General features: G+C 38.7%; 1 long non-coding RNA gene across 2 annotated transcripts; it reads left to right on the top strand.

Moving 5' to 3' along the window:
* The first annotated feature begins 6,871 nt into the window (after positions 1-6,871).
* LOC120039219 lies at positions 6,872-13,480 on the top strand. 2 transcript variants are annotated; one of them, XR_005475334.1, is made up of 4 exons: positions 6,872-6,989; positions 13,107-13,156; positions 13,278-13,347; positions 13,438-13,480. It is a non-coding gene; the product is annotated as an uncharacterized LOC120039219 (long non-coding RNA). The 2 variants fall into 2 exon arrangements; XR_005475335.1 differs by having other exon boundaries at positions 13,107-13,151.
* The last annotated feature ends 1,747 nt before the right edge of the window (positions 13,481-15,227 follow it).

The following is a 15,227-nucleotide window of genomic DNA, read 5'->3' on the forward strand; positions in this document are numbered from 1 at the left end:
TAATCGAATGCTTAACATCGTTCAGCAGGATCTGAATCTCAAGCCTGCAAGAAATCAGGCGGTTCAACATACTGAGATGACGAGAGGCTTCAGACCATGCCCATTGGACCATCTTTAGGATTCTTTCTCACTTAACACCAATCTTATTATGAATGTAACTTTGTGCAGAAGATGTTACTATAGTGTTACTTAGAAGAAAAAAAGTGTACTTTGTCAGGCGCCAAAAGGATGACGGGATGTCTCCCTGCTCCAGTGAGCTCTGCTGGCAGGTCTTGCTCACTGTTGGAGGAACGGGAGCCAAATTAGAGGAAACATATCTATGGTTGTTCAGCAATGAAACATTCATGGCATAATGGGGAGTGTCCTTCCCTGTGAAAAGAATAACAGCTGGGGTTTACTTTCTCACTTTTAGATAATGTAATACAATCTTTAAACCCATCAGAAGTGTAGTGCTTACCTCCATTAAAATATTGGTCCATGTTATTTATGGCTGCATTGTCCCAATGTTGACCACTAGTTCCAACTTGTGATGAGAAGGTCTTGATGAAACGATCAAGTCAACATTTTGTTAGACATTTCAGAGATAGCATTAACAATTGTACATGAGACAGTGCTTCCAGATATTGAGGTATCTTCCTTCTGAGATATGTAAAAAAAAATATGGTGTGTGTACTCACATGAAAGGTATCCATGATTCTAGATTAAGCCAATCATGTACGTGATTACCATCCTATGGGTCAGCAATGGAATGATTGTTACACAGCTTTCAGGCAACTTTATGTCTTGGGCCTGGATGAATCATTGAAATGCAAGTAATGTTGTGAATTTGTGATTCATAATTGCCATTATAATTTTGAATATTCCATCAAAGTTATTTGTTTTGACAGTCAAAACAACTCAATTTTACGATTAATCACTTGAATTGAGTAACTTGAGTTGATGGAAGTAGCAACTTTATATTCTGACCTAAACACTGACTTGTGCATTGCCTAATGCATAATCTATGTATGTTATTGGCCATTGGACTGCTCAGTCAAAACAACAAACTTTTACGATGAATCACTTGACTGGAGTAACTTAAATTCGGAACTAAAACATTAAAAGTAGGCTATAGCTTGACACATATCCTTACCTTGGACAAGCGTATCCAAAAGGCCTATCCAGTTGTGCGTGAAGATACCTTTAGGTAGATAAAAGCGCGGTACGGGTTGAGACACGCTCGGTATTGTGAATCTGTAACACTGCTATAAAAGCACGTTTTCATTTATAATTTACACTGTAGAATGACCTGCAAGCCAATCAGAATCTAGTTTTAAACAATACCGTGGTTTCCATGGAACGTCACAAACATATTAGGCCACTTGCGTCATAGATTACAGTCACTGAACATGGGTTTAATAGCTATATTGGCTATATGTACAGTATATGCACATCGTATTGAATTGAGATTACATTTACTGCACCACTGTAATTATGTAGCCTAATCCTATGAGGATCATATGTAAAATGTCAGAATCATGGCACATGAAAACATAATTAAATTGACTGCAGATTATAAAATTCACTGTGACACAATATCAATGTAATTCCAATTAAATTACGTTGAACCAACGTGGAATAAACATTGAATTGATGTATGTACCCAGTGGGAAGTGATCAATTCGAAATGATTGAATACATACAGTACTACAAAGAAAGATATACAAAAATTGCTTTGTATAAAAGATCGAAAAACTCTAATTTCCCTGGGCCAACCAAACGTAAAATGTATGTACGGATTACTGTACATCGTTTTGGATGAAAGCGTCTGCTTTCAAATCTCTGACTCACACATATGTAAAATCTCGCAATGTTTATTTCTGGCGCTTTCACGTTTGCGGGATTTTGTGAAGTAAATGATGAGCAGGAGAGCTCCATGAAATCAGTGATATGGTAAAGATTGCGACATGAGAGGGTGTAACATTTCTAGCTGAGGAACAATTTTGGGGTTTTCTCACAAAGTTTATAGTTTTAGACTGCAGTTGCAATTTGTTTTTGTTTTCACAAAAAATGATATCTAACCATACAATGAATAATTTTGTAATTAATCAAACCTTTGACATATATTTTTGACTATTTCCAACGAACAAGCTAGCTATCGAAAAGTGTCAGCGTGTGTAGTTAAATTAGCCTGCTAACGTCTTCATAGCTAGTAGCATGTAATCAGGACATGACCAAACTGTTGCTGATAATGGATGTTGAAACTTCCAAGGAGAAAAGAGGCATTGTTGAAACTCACTCATTTGCTTGCGGTGTAAAAAAGGGGGGTGAATGCGATTCATACCCGAATACCCCAACCAAGGAGCAGCTTCCATTTGACAAAGAAGCTCTGAATCGTCTGTGGCCGATAATTGAGAGAGCAAGGAAGGAAGGGAAAAGTGCATACTTTGCGGGAGCTAAGGCTTTTGTTAATGGAAGGGTAATTCACGCTGACGCCTAGTTTGTTGACTGCTGGACTTGTCAAGTGCAGGACTGAGTTTTATTTGCTAATTTGATAAAACTAGATATTTATTGAGGAAAGAGCATTGTTTGTGTGAGCCAAACTTTTTTTATATATATATTTTTTATGGCAGGGAAATTCGCACTGACACTTAATGTTAGCTTGATGGCTATTCGTTTTTACCAATCTATGGTACAATGTTATTTGCAATTGTATAAATATATATATAATTTAGATCAACCACTTACGTGGTGCAAAGGTATGTTTTTATTTGCAACTAGTAAGACCTTTTCTTTTTATGAGAACCCGATTCATGTGAACGTATACAAGTTTAATATTCTTCATATAGTCACTTTGATAGTAAATGTCCATTTCTGTTTTTTTCTATTAATGCCAGGGGAATCTGTCATTTTTTGAAAAGGAGATCTTTATTTTTGTATTGTAAGGGTAAGAGTGCCGACTTATTTCATTCAAGAAACTCATGCCTGTTGCACAGATACTGCGTTTTGGAAGTGTCAATGGTGATGATATGAATGACATTTGGTTTTCATTTGGTACTAATCGGTCAGCAGGTGTCCCTATTTTAAAAGGCAACTTTAAGGCTCATATATTGAGTCATGAAGCAGATAATACAGGGAGATGGATTATACTATTGGTAGATGTTAACCATGTTCAATTCATTGTTGTAAATACTTAAGCTTCCAATAACAAGTCAAGTAACTGTATTTTATTTTGAGACATTGAGAGGAAAATAAGTAAAATGATGTCTAAATTTCAATTGGCCAAAGTAATATGGGGTGGAGATTTTAATACAGTATTACATGATAATCTAGATAGATGGCCTCACATGGAGGAAAGAGCATTGTTTGTGTGAGCCAAACTTTTTTTATATATATTTTTTTTATGGCAGGGAAATTCGCACTGACACTTAATGTTAGCTTGATGGCTATTCGTTTTTACCAATCTATGGTACAATGTTATTTGCAATTGTATAAATATATATATAATTTAGATCAACCACTTACGTGGTGCAAAGGTATGTTTTTATTTGCAACTAGTAAGACCTTTTCTTTTTATGAGAACCCGATTCATGTGAACGTATACAAGTTTAATATTCTTCATATAGTCACTTTGATAGTAAATGTCCATTTCTGTTTTTTCTATTAATGCCAGGGGAATCTGTCATTTTTTGAAAAGGAGATCTTTATTTTTGTATTGTAAGGGTAAGAGTGCCGACTTATTTCATTCAAGAAACTCATGCCTGTTGCACAGATACTGCGTTTTGGAAGTGTCAATGGTGATGATATGAATGACATTTGGTTTTCATTTGGTACTAATCGGTCAGCAGGTGTCCCTATTTTAAAAGGCAACTTTAAGGCTCATATATTGAGTCATGAAGCAGATAATACAGGGAGATGGATTATACTATTGGTAGATGTTAACCATGTTCAATTCATTGTTGTAAATACTTAAGCTTCCAATAACAAGTCAAGTAACTGTATTTTATTTTGAGACATTGAGAGGAAAATAAGTAAAATGATGTCTAAATTTCAATTGGCCAAAGTAATATGGGGTGGAGATTTTAATACAGTATTACATGATAATCTAGATAGATGGCCTCCTATGGATAGCAATTCTGTTTGTGAGATAAGGAATATATGTCTAAGGTTAGGTGTTCTAGATATTTGGAGACATAAGAACCCAGATAAGATTATGTTTACATGGAGTACCAAAGATTTATCTATACAATCCCGTATTGATTTCTGGCTGATATCTGAAGATATTGCTGACAAGGTTGATACAGTCTCGATCGAACCATTGATTTTAACAGACCACAACGGGATCTCAATAAAGATAAATATGCATGGTTTGTCAACCAAAAAAAGTTAAAGGTTACTGGAAAATGAACAAGACTTTACTAGAGAATGAAGTATTTAAGAAGGAAGTAGCAGGAATTAATGATAAATACAGGAATTGTGTCACACTCTGGCCTTTGTTATATTGATTTTCTTTATTAGTTTAGTTAGGTCAGGGTGTGACATGGGATGTTTGTGGGTTTTTGTCTAGTTTAGGGTGTGTGTATTGTTTAGGGTGTTTTGTAGTATGTATGGGGTTGTGTTCAGTGTAGGTGTTTAGGAAAGTCTATGGTTGCCTGATTTGGTTCTCAATCAGAGACAGCTGTTTATTGTTGTCTCTGATTGGGAGCCATATTTAAGGCAGCCATAGGCTTTAGGTGTTTGTGGGTAATTGTCTATGTTGAACGTTTGTAGCTTCACGGTTGTTTTGTTTTGTAAAAGTGTTCGTTTCGTGTTTCGTCATCTTTATTAAAAGAAGATGTCCTCATATCCCGCTGCGCCTTGGTCCACTTATTATGACGAACGTGACAAATTGTGCCTGTGTTATGAATATGTTTGGAAGTTACTGGGAGCTAAGGAAATTTGATTAAGGCTTTTGGCTATTTCAATGGGGAAAGAAATTGCTCGTGCCAAGAGAGAGAAAGAATATGACATCATAAAGGGAATAATGGATTAAACTAAAAAAAGGGAACTAACTAATCAGGAATTACTGGAGCTATCATCATTGCAAATGCAGTTAGACTGTTTCTACGAGGAAAAGGCCCGGGAAGCGTTTGTAAGAGCAAGATGATTAAAGATATTTCTTTAATTTAGAAAAAAGGGCAGGCGAAAAGACTTCCTTCCATATGTCAATTAATGATTAATAATACTCCCAATAAAAATCCAAAAGAAATCTCTCAGCATGTTTCCCAGTTTTATCAGAATCTGTATACATCAGCCCAGCCAACTTCCAATATGGATCTTTTCTTAGACAATGTAGCAAAGAAGTAGCTAAGAAGATAATGATTTCAGGGATGAGTTATCTGAAATTGAGATAAGACTGTATTAAAAGCCTTAAGGACAATAGGTCCCCTGGAAATGATGGTTTAATAAGCGAGATTTATAAATCATTCAATGATAAATTGATTCCTTTCATTCTTGCTATGCTTCCTTAAAGCAAGGTGTAATTACTATGATTCAATGGACATGGGTGGGGGAATATTTGTGTGACGACCTAAAATGGGGGCAGAAGCTCACCAGCACCCCATCTTATATGTCCAACCACCCTGAACGTCAGACTCTATTGAAACACATACAGTGGTGTAAAGTACTTAAGTAAAAATACTTTAAAGTACTACTTAAGTAGTTTTGGGGGGTATCTGTACTTTACTATTTATAGTTTTGACAACTTTTACTTTACTACATTTCTAAGGAAAATAATGTACTTTTTACTCCATACATTTTCCCTGACACCCAAAAGGAATCGTTATATTTTGAATGGCTAGCAGGCAGGAAAATTGTCGTTTGGATGTACTGCCAAATTCTCTAAAAGGAAGTTGGAAGCGACTTATGGTAGAGAAATGAACATTCAATTCTCTGGCAGCAGCTCTGGTGGACATTCCTGCAGTCCGCATACCAATTGCACAATCCCTCAGAACTTCAGACGTCTGTGGCATTGTGTTGTTACAAATATGCACATTTTAGTGGCCTTTTGTCCCCAGCAATGATCATGCTAGTTAATCAGTTTCTTGATATGGTGCACCTTTCAATGTGGATAGATTATCTTGGCAATGGAGAAATGCTCACTTTTTTTTTTTTTGGCGTACAGAACATTTCCCGGGACCTTTAACTTCAGCTCATGAAACATGGGACCAACCTTTTACATGTTGCGTTTTTTTGTTCAGTATAGTTTATTACAAATATAGCCGTATGCAGTCCTCCAGATATCTGTTGACAAGGACATACATCACTGTGTATTTGTTACAACGTACATACAAAAATGGCCAAACATTTTTTTGTTTGTTGCCATTTTCCATTGTTACTAACTTGTACTGGTTAAAAGTATGATTAAAGAAGAAGAAAAACGTGTATTTTTTGCAAACCATGTTTAGTACTTCTGAAAGAGACAATGACAAATTCATGGTTCAATAAGATATTGTAGTCATCAAAAGGGCAGCATTTTAGCATTGATATACTTATGATACAGTACTTTACAGCTTTGATTGGTCACAGAATATATGACATGAAGGGGTGATGTAATTATCTGAATTACTGTAGATTTGAATAGTTTAGTTAATCAAAAGTGAAGTATGGTTATAGGCCCAATGGGTGTTGTTCATATACCACTCTGACTCAAAATCAATATATTAGATACATACTATTTATCAGCATATTGACAGTTTATTGCTATCAACTGCTGGTTGCAAGTTATTTTACCCTGTTTGTTTCTTTTGGAACAATGGCAATTAAGTTGATTAAAATTAAGAATAGATAGATGGGCTACCACTGGTGTCACAGGCATCACAGGTCTTGACCACCATGTTGCGATGCTTCTTTAGGATCACGTTGTTGTTGTCAGCGTAGAAGAGTACAGAGATGGGACTGAGCTTGGTGGTTGTGCAGCACGCTTTGGGAACCTCATCCGGCTTCAGAAGGTGAACCTGCCATTGAAAACGGTAAATCAGACTCATTCATACATGCACTTTCATATAGTCAATGATAATATCCTGTTATAAAAGAGATATGGGTTATTTAAGCAGTAAGGCCCAAGGAGGGGTGGTATATTGGCTATATACTACAAACCTCAGTGGTGCCTTATTGCTATTATAACACCTACTCATTCAAGGGTTTTCTTTATTTTTACTATTTATTTAACCTTTATTTAACCAGGAAGGGCTCATTGAGATTTAAAATCTCCTTTTCAAGAGCGTCCTGGCCAAGATAGGCAGCACCAAGTCATTACAAAAATACAGACAAACAACATGAAAAACTACAAGTAATCTAGTAGAAACCATTGAATTCACAAGAGTATAACAAAAATCAAAAACAGCAAATTAAAAACATTGACAGGTCAGGGAATCAGTCTCAAGATCATTCATCAGTGATTTAAAAATACCAATCGGGACAAGTTCTTCCAGTTTAAAAGTATTTTGTAAGGCGTTCCAAGACGATGGCGCAGAGTACATAAAAGCCCTTTTACCAAATTCAGTTCGGACATTTGGAACAGTTAGCAGGATAAAGTCCAGCGAACGAAGAGAGTACCCACCACATTTCTGAACAATAAAAATGCCCAAATAAAAAGGTAGTAAACCCAAAATGGCTTAATAAATCAAAGTATACCAGTGACTGAGCCTACGAGTGACTAGAGAAGGCCAGCCAACCCTGGTATACAAAGTGCAGTGGTGCGTAAGGGTTTTGCAGTTTAAAAAAAATCTCAAAGTGCCATGGTAAAGGGTATCAATTGATCTCAAACACTGAGCGGAAGCATTCATATATAAAATATCCCCATAGTCTAGTAAAGGCATAAATGTAGCTGATAATAGCCTCCTGGCTTCAAAAGAAAAACAGGCCTTATTCCTAAAATAAAATCCCAATTTCAGCTTCAATTTTTTTGTAAGTTGTTGAATATGCAATTATAATTCCAAGATATTTATATGAGGTTACAACCTCAATTTCCTTGCCCTGACAGGTAGTAATAGGTGAAAGGTTCAGAGGTCTATTTCTTGCTTTAGAAAACACCATTAGTTTAGTTTTGTCAGTATTGAGGATAAGCTTCAATTGACACAAGGTATGTTGAACAGTATAAAAAGCAGTTTGCAAGTTCTGGAAAGCTTTTGTAAGAGACGAGGCACAACTGTAAATAACAGTATCATCAGCATAAAAATTAAGTTGCGCATTTTGGACATTTTTGTCTAAATCATTTATATAAATAGTGAATAAGCGAGGACCAAGTACAGAGCCTTGGGGCACACCATTAAAGACAGACAATTTAACAGACATAAGCCCATCAAATTGAGTGCACTGAGTTCTATCAGACAGATAGTTAGCAAACCATGCAACTGCATGCTCTGAAAGACCTACACTCGACAATCTCTGCCTTAGTATAGCATGATCAACTGTATCAAAAGCCTTAGAGAGATCAATAAAAAGTGAGACAGTGTTGTTTTTTGTCAAGGGCTTCAGTGATATCATTTAAAAGCTTCATGGCTGCTGTAATTGTGCTATGCTTCTTCCTGAAGCCCAATTGGTACATTGATAAAATAGAGTTAGTAAATAAAAACTATTTTAGCTGTACACTCACAAGGGTTTCAAGTAATTTCACCAGGGGTGACAGCTTTGAGATTGGCCTATAATTATTTAAAAGAGTTGGATCTCCCACTTTTAAAAGTGGTAGGACAAATGCTGATTTCCAGATTTTCGGAATATCATTACATTCCAGGGTTAGATTGAACTGATATGTAAGTGGTTCAGCTATGAAATCAGCTGCCAGATTTAAAAAGCAGGGATCCAAATGATCAAGACCTGCAGGCTTTCTCTGATCTAAGGATTTCAGGGCTTTATGTACCACCTGCACTGAGAATGGCAAAAAGCTCAAAGTTTGACCAGCTCTCACTGGTTCATCCACACAGGGTTGTACAGAGACAGAGGACACTGGTTCATCCACACAGGGTTGTACAGAGACAGAGGACACTGAATCAAACAGCCTACCAGATGATACAAAGTGCTCATTGAAACAATTCAGCATTTCAGTTTTGTCATATACAGCAAGAGAGTCCTTCAAAACACATGACGGTAATTCATTAACATTACTGTTACCAGACATAGACTTAATAGCCTTCCAAAACTTTCTAGGGTCATTCAGGTTATCAGTGGAAACAGACATAAAATATTCAGACTTGACCTTCCTGAGAAGAAAAGAACACTTGTTTCGTAACTGCCTAAAAATAAGCCAATCAGCATCAGAACATGATTTCCTTGCTTTAGCCCAGGCTAGATTACGGTCGTGAATAATACAAGACAGCTCAGAAGAAAACCATGGATTATCCCGCCCTTTAACCCTGAACCTGCGGAATGGGGCATGTGTGTTTACTATTTGGAAAAAAACATAATTAAAGAATATCCAGGCAGTTTCCACATCAGGGATAAGCTCAATCTTGCTCCAGTCAAAATAAAACAAATCATGAAAGAAAGCCTGCTCATTAAAACACTTCAAATTTCTCTTACGAATAAAACATGGGTTTTTCTTAGGAACCTTAGTATTTCTAACAGCAACAACAGCATAATGGTCACTTAAATCATTACAAAAAACACCAACCGCAGAATATTTATGTGGAACATTTGTTAATATCAAATCAATCAGGGTAGATTTATCTGGGCATTTAAGATTTGGGCGAGTGGGTGAGTTAATCAACTGGGTAAGATTCATAGAATTACAAAACATTTTTAAATCATCAGACACCGGTTTTAACCAACACCAGTTGAGATCACCAATCAAGATCATTTCACTGTAAAGAAGTTTAGACATAAGGTGCGTCAAAGAAGAAAATGCTATTTTCTACATTGTTGAATAATAGTGTAGACATCAAAACTATGAAATAACACAAATGGAATCATGTAGTAACCAAAAAAGTGTGAAACATATCAACACATATCATACTGTATATTTGAGATTCTTCAAATAGCCACCCTTTGCCTTGATGACAGCTTTGCACACTCTTGGCATTCTCTCACCCAACTTCACGTGGAATGCTTTTCCAACAGTCTTGAAGGAGTTCACACATATGCTGAGCACTTGTTGGCTGTTTTTTCCTTTACTCTGCGGTCCTACTCAACTCAAAACATCTCAATTTGGTTGAGGTCGGGGGATTGTGGAGGCCAGGTCATCTGATGCAGCACTCCGTCACTCTCCTTCTTGGTAAAATAGCCCTTACACAGCCTGGAGGTGTGTTGGGTCATTGTCCTGTTGAAAAACAAATGAATTCTCCTGAGTAGCGCTGTGGTCTAAGGGAAGCTGTGCAGTTAGAGATCCTGGTTGGAGTCCAGGCTCTGTCGCAGCCGGGCCGCGACCGGGAGACCCATGGGGCGGCACACAATTGGCCCAGCGTTGTCCGGGTTAGGGGAGGGTTTGGTCCCATCGAGCTCTAGCGACTCCTGTGGCGAGCCGGGCGCAATGCACACTGACAGGGTTGCCAGGTGTATGGTGTTTCCTCCGACCCATTGGTGCGCCTGGCTTCCGGGTTAAGCAGGCATTGTGTCAAGAAGCAGTGCGGCTTGGCTGGGTTGTGTTTTGGAGGACGCACGGCTCTCGACCTTCGCCTCTCCCGAGTCCATACGGGACTTGCAGCGATGAGACAAGACTGTAACTACCAATTGGATACCACGAAAAAGGTGTAAAAGTAACAAACAATTGTTTTTATTTTTTTATAATAATTTATTAAAACAAATGATAGTCCCACTAAGCCCAAACCAGATGGGATGACGTATAGCTGCAGAATGCTGTTGTAGCCATTTTGGTTAAGTGTGAATTCTAAATAAATCACAGACAGTGTCAACAGCAAAGCACCCCCACACCATATACCCTCCTCCTCCATGCTTTATGGTAGGAAATACACATGCAGAGATCATCTGTTCACCCACACCGCATCTCACAAAGACATAGCAGTTGGAACCAAAAATCTCAAATTTGGGCTCCAGACCAAAGGACAAATTGATTGTGTTTCATGGCCCAAGTAAGTCTCTTCTTCTTATTGGTGTCCTTTAATAGTGGTTTCTTTGCAGCAATTAAACTATAAAGGCCTGATTCACACAGTCTCCTCTGAATAGTTGATGTTGAGATGTGTCAGTTACTTGAACTCTATGAAGCATTTATTTGGGCAGCAATATCTGAGGCTGGTAACTCTAATGAACTTATCCTCGGCAGCAGAGGTAACTCTGGGTCTTCCATTGCTGTGGTGGTCCTCATGAGAGCCAGTTTCATCATAGTGCTTGATTGTTTTTGCAACTACACTTGAAATATTCCGTATTGACTGACCTTCATGTCATAAAGTAATGATTTCTCTTTGCTTATTTGAGCTGTTCTTGCCATAATATGGACTTGGTATTTTGCCAAATAGGGCTATCTTCTGTATACCCCCCCACCTTGTCACAACACAATTGATTGTGTCAAATGCATTAAAAAGGAAAGAAATTCCACTTTTAAGAAGGCACACCTGTTAATTGAAATGCATTCCAGGTGACTTTCTCATGAAGCTGGTTGAGAGAATGCCAAGAGTGTGCAAAGCTGTCATCAAGGCAAAGGGTGGCTACTTTGAAGAATCTAAAATATATTTGCTTTTGTTTAACACTTTTTTGGTTACTACATGATTCCATATGTGTTATTTCATTGTTTTGATGTCTTCACTATTTTTCTAAAATGTAGAAAATAGTAAAAATAAAGAAAACCCCTTGAATGAGTAGGTGTTCTAAAACTTTTGACCGGTAGTGTAGAGCCTTCAGTGCTTTTTTTCCGTGGGCTGTGGCCCCCTTGTCTGAATTTGGTCAATATGTCCTCCAAAAGACTTTATAGCCCACTGTGGCAAAGACTATACTTTCAGGAGTTAAACAACACAATAAAAAATCACCTTGTTTGTCTCATTCTTCCAATCTAGCTAGTGACTTTATAAAACACAATATTTGGTATTTGTATTTTATATTATACCAACGATATAGGAAAGCATCTGGTAGCAAAATAGCCAAAAACATCAAATTATTAATTCATTCAAGGTTATCAATAGAACATTATGTCAGAAAACAATAGTCTAAACCCAATGTCTCTACCATATATGGTTGAAAAGTTACCGACGATTTACTCTGAGATTTAACCTCACAACACCAAATATGGAACACATACAACCAAGTGCGGTGCAGTCTAAACTAGTAATGGTCACAGCAAATGATCATTATTATTTCATCAACACTGTCAAGTACAAGTATATTAATGTTATAATATTGTTGAGAACAAGCTAATGATTAATTATATGTAATTTCTAATGACATCAGGCAAAGAAAACGATGTTTGGACATGCATTTCGTAGCTCCCTCTTGAATTGACCCTTTTTCTCTCTACATTGTATAGCAAGTAAGTGACTATATAAAAATAATATGTCATTCATCAGACACTTTTATCCAAAGCGACTTACAATAAAACCTGCTGTCGTTTATGTATGGGTGATGACGGGAATCGAACCCACTATCCTGGCGTTGCAAGCATCATGCTCTATCATGGTCATGGGTGCACCTCAGCCACGCTCAACGTCCTAAACGATATCTTAACCGCCATCGATAAGAAACAATACTGTGCAGCCGTATTCATTGACCTGGCCAAGGCTTTTGACTCTGTCAATCACCACATCCTTACCGACAGACTCAACAGCCTTGGTTTCTCAAATGATTGCCTCGCCTGGTTCATTAACTACTTCTCCGATAGAGTTCAATGTGTAAAATCGGCTTCCTGTAGCCCGGGCCTCTGGCAGTCTCTATGGGGGTGCCATAGGGTTCAATTCTTGGGCCGACTCTTCTCTGTATACATCAATGATGTCGCTCTTGTTGCTGGTGAGTCTCTGATCCACCTCTACGCAGATGACACCATTCTGTATACTTCTGGCCCTTCTTTGGACACTGTGTTAACTACCCTCCAGACGAGCTTCAATGGCATACAACTCTCCTTCCGTGGCCTTCAAATGCTCTTAAATACAAGTAAAACTAAATGTATGCTCATTGGTCACTGATTTTGAATGCTTGTTTTGTTGTCGTAGGGTTGGGAGGAGGACATGCTGCCTGAGGAGAGGGAGGTTCCTCTGGTAAAGTGAGTTCCTCTAAATGTCTGTGTAGTCTGGGCTTGTCAGATGCTGAAGGATAGTGGTCATAATGCTGCTATCCCCCATTGACTCTAATGGTTGACATGCTCCAATCCCTCCCTTTCATAGCCTCTACCTTACCACCAAGAGAGTGGAGGACATCGCCCTGAGGCTCGTCTCCCTGCGCCAGGCCTTCACTGTGAGTGGACACACTTTTCTTTTTCTCTCTGTGACTTCTTGTTCTCTCCTAGAGGAAGATGTCTCACCCTAACTCTTCCCTCTCCCCTAGACCCTGCTTGGTTCCACCCTGAGCAGGAACCATCTGTTTGTGGGTCCTCCTGGGTCCTCCTGGGCGCACTGGTTCAGGCCAACCACATGGTAACTCACTAACGCATTCTCTTTCAAGGGAAAGAGAGCGCCCCTGAGGTGAAATGTGTTCTTTTCACTAAGATGCTCTTTTCTTTGTCATAGGACGAGGCCAAGTTCATCCGTACTTATAACGACTTTGTGGACTACCTGAGTGACCCCTCCAAGCGGAATGATATTGAGAGGGAGCTGGCTGAGGCAAAGGTGAGTTCATTAACTCTTTCAAGTCTCACTGAGTTCTTCCACATGCATGTCTTTTATACATCACAGTAGCTGATCTATATGAAATCATTCCTATTTTCTCCAAACGTGTTTTCTTGTCCTAGATCCATCATGTGAACATGATAGATGTCCTCTTTGAGCTGGTGCTGTTTGGGATGATGACAGCTCAGAAGTCCATGATGGTGGTAAGTAGCATCTCACTGGTACATGTTTTGATATCTCTCTATTAGCAGTTTCACTTAAATTCCTCTTCTCTTCTATTCTCTCCTCTTTTCTCCTCCTTTGTTTCCTTTAGCACGCCGGTGGGTTTGTGGAGCATCTGTACGCTCTCCTGTACTCCTTCCTGCCCACTGCTGCCAACATGGAGCCAGAGGCTGACAGATACCTGCTGCTGCTCAATGTAAGAGTCAAGAGGTTACTTCCTGTTTACTTCCATATTCTTAGTGTACTTCCTTTTTACTTCCTTATTCATGGTTAACCAGGTTCCAATGTCATTTTAGGGGGAGTATTTCTAATTGTCTCTCTCCTCTTGATAAGCTAGTAACTCAGAGCCATTTTCTATGTGTTGTGTGGTGTTCTCTTCAGGGCGGGCTGATGGCTCTGCTAGATGACATGTTTGGCCAGCAGCTGGCCTGGTACTTTAACCCAGAGTCTCTGTTCACGGAGCTCTCCAGCCTCCTGGAGTACCACTTGGAGAACCTCATGGCCAGCATGTAGTCCTACTGCAGGGACCATACTCCTTTCTCCTTCTCTCTCTCTTTTGAAGGATTTGAGGACTTGAAGTGCTTTGTTGAACCCTGATTAGTTAACACCCATTAATTTAATGTATTCTCTTGTTTTCTCTCCCCACAGGATTCTTGTGACACTTTGCCACCCAAGAGGGATCTAGACACCAATGCACTACATTACTTTGCACTGAATTTGAAATGTTTAAATAGTCTGTGATGGAAAGAGCAGGTGTCCTCAATGTTTTGTATTACCAGTGTGTGTAGTAACCTGGTACAGTATAAAGTTTACCACTAGAGGGGGTAATTGCTTCAGTCTTGAATGTTACTTCTCACTATCCCTACTCTACATTAACAGTCGGCAATTGTAGACTCCGGTAACTTGGGTATCTTAGTTTTTTTATATTTTCCATTAATGTCTGAACCATTTACCATCTTTCCCACTGAAACCAGTAATGTTAGCGTTCATGTGAGAGAGGGTGTAGTAGTGCATACTGACCACTAGTTGGATCCACTAATTGTGGATGACATCCTTGTCTATAGTCGAAGCAAAGAGGAGCACGACCGAAACCTCCGCGCGATGCTGCAAAGGTCCCGCGAGAGAGGAGTCCGGCTCAACCCGAGAAGAGCACAGTCGGCGCTACAGAGGTCAGCTACTTCGGACATCTTCTCACAGCGACTGGAATCAAGCCAGATCCACAGAAGATCTCAACCATAAAAGAAATTTAGCCACCAAAGAACCGTGCAGAGCTGGAAACAGTGCTTG

The sequence above is a fragment of the Salvelinus namaycush genome, unplaced genomic scaffold (assembly GCF_016432855.1).
Source record: "Salvelinus namaycush isolate Seneca unplaced genomic scaffold, SaNama_1.0 Scaffold260, whole genome shotgun sequence".
In the NCBI taxonomy this organism is placed as follows: Eukaryota; Metazoa; Chordata; class Actinopteri; order Salmoniformes; family Salmonidae; genus Salvelinus; species Salvelinus namaycush.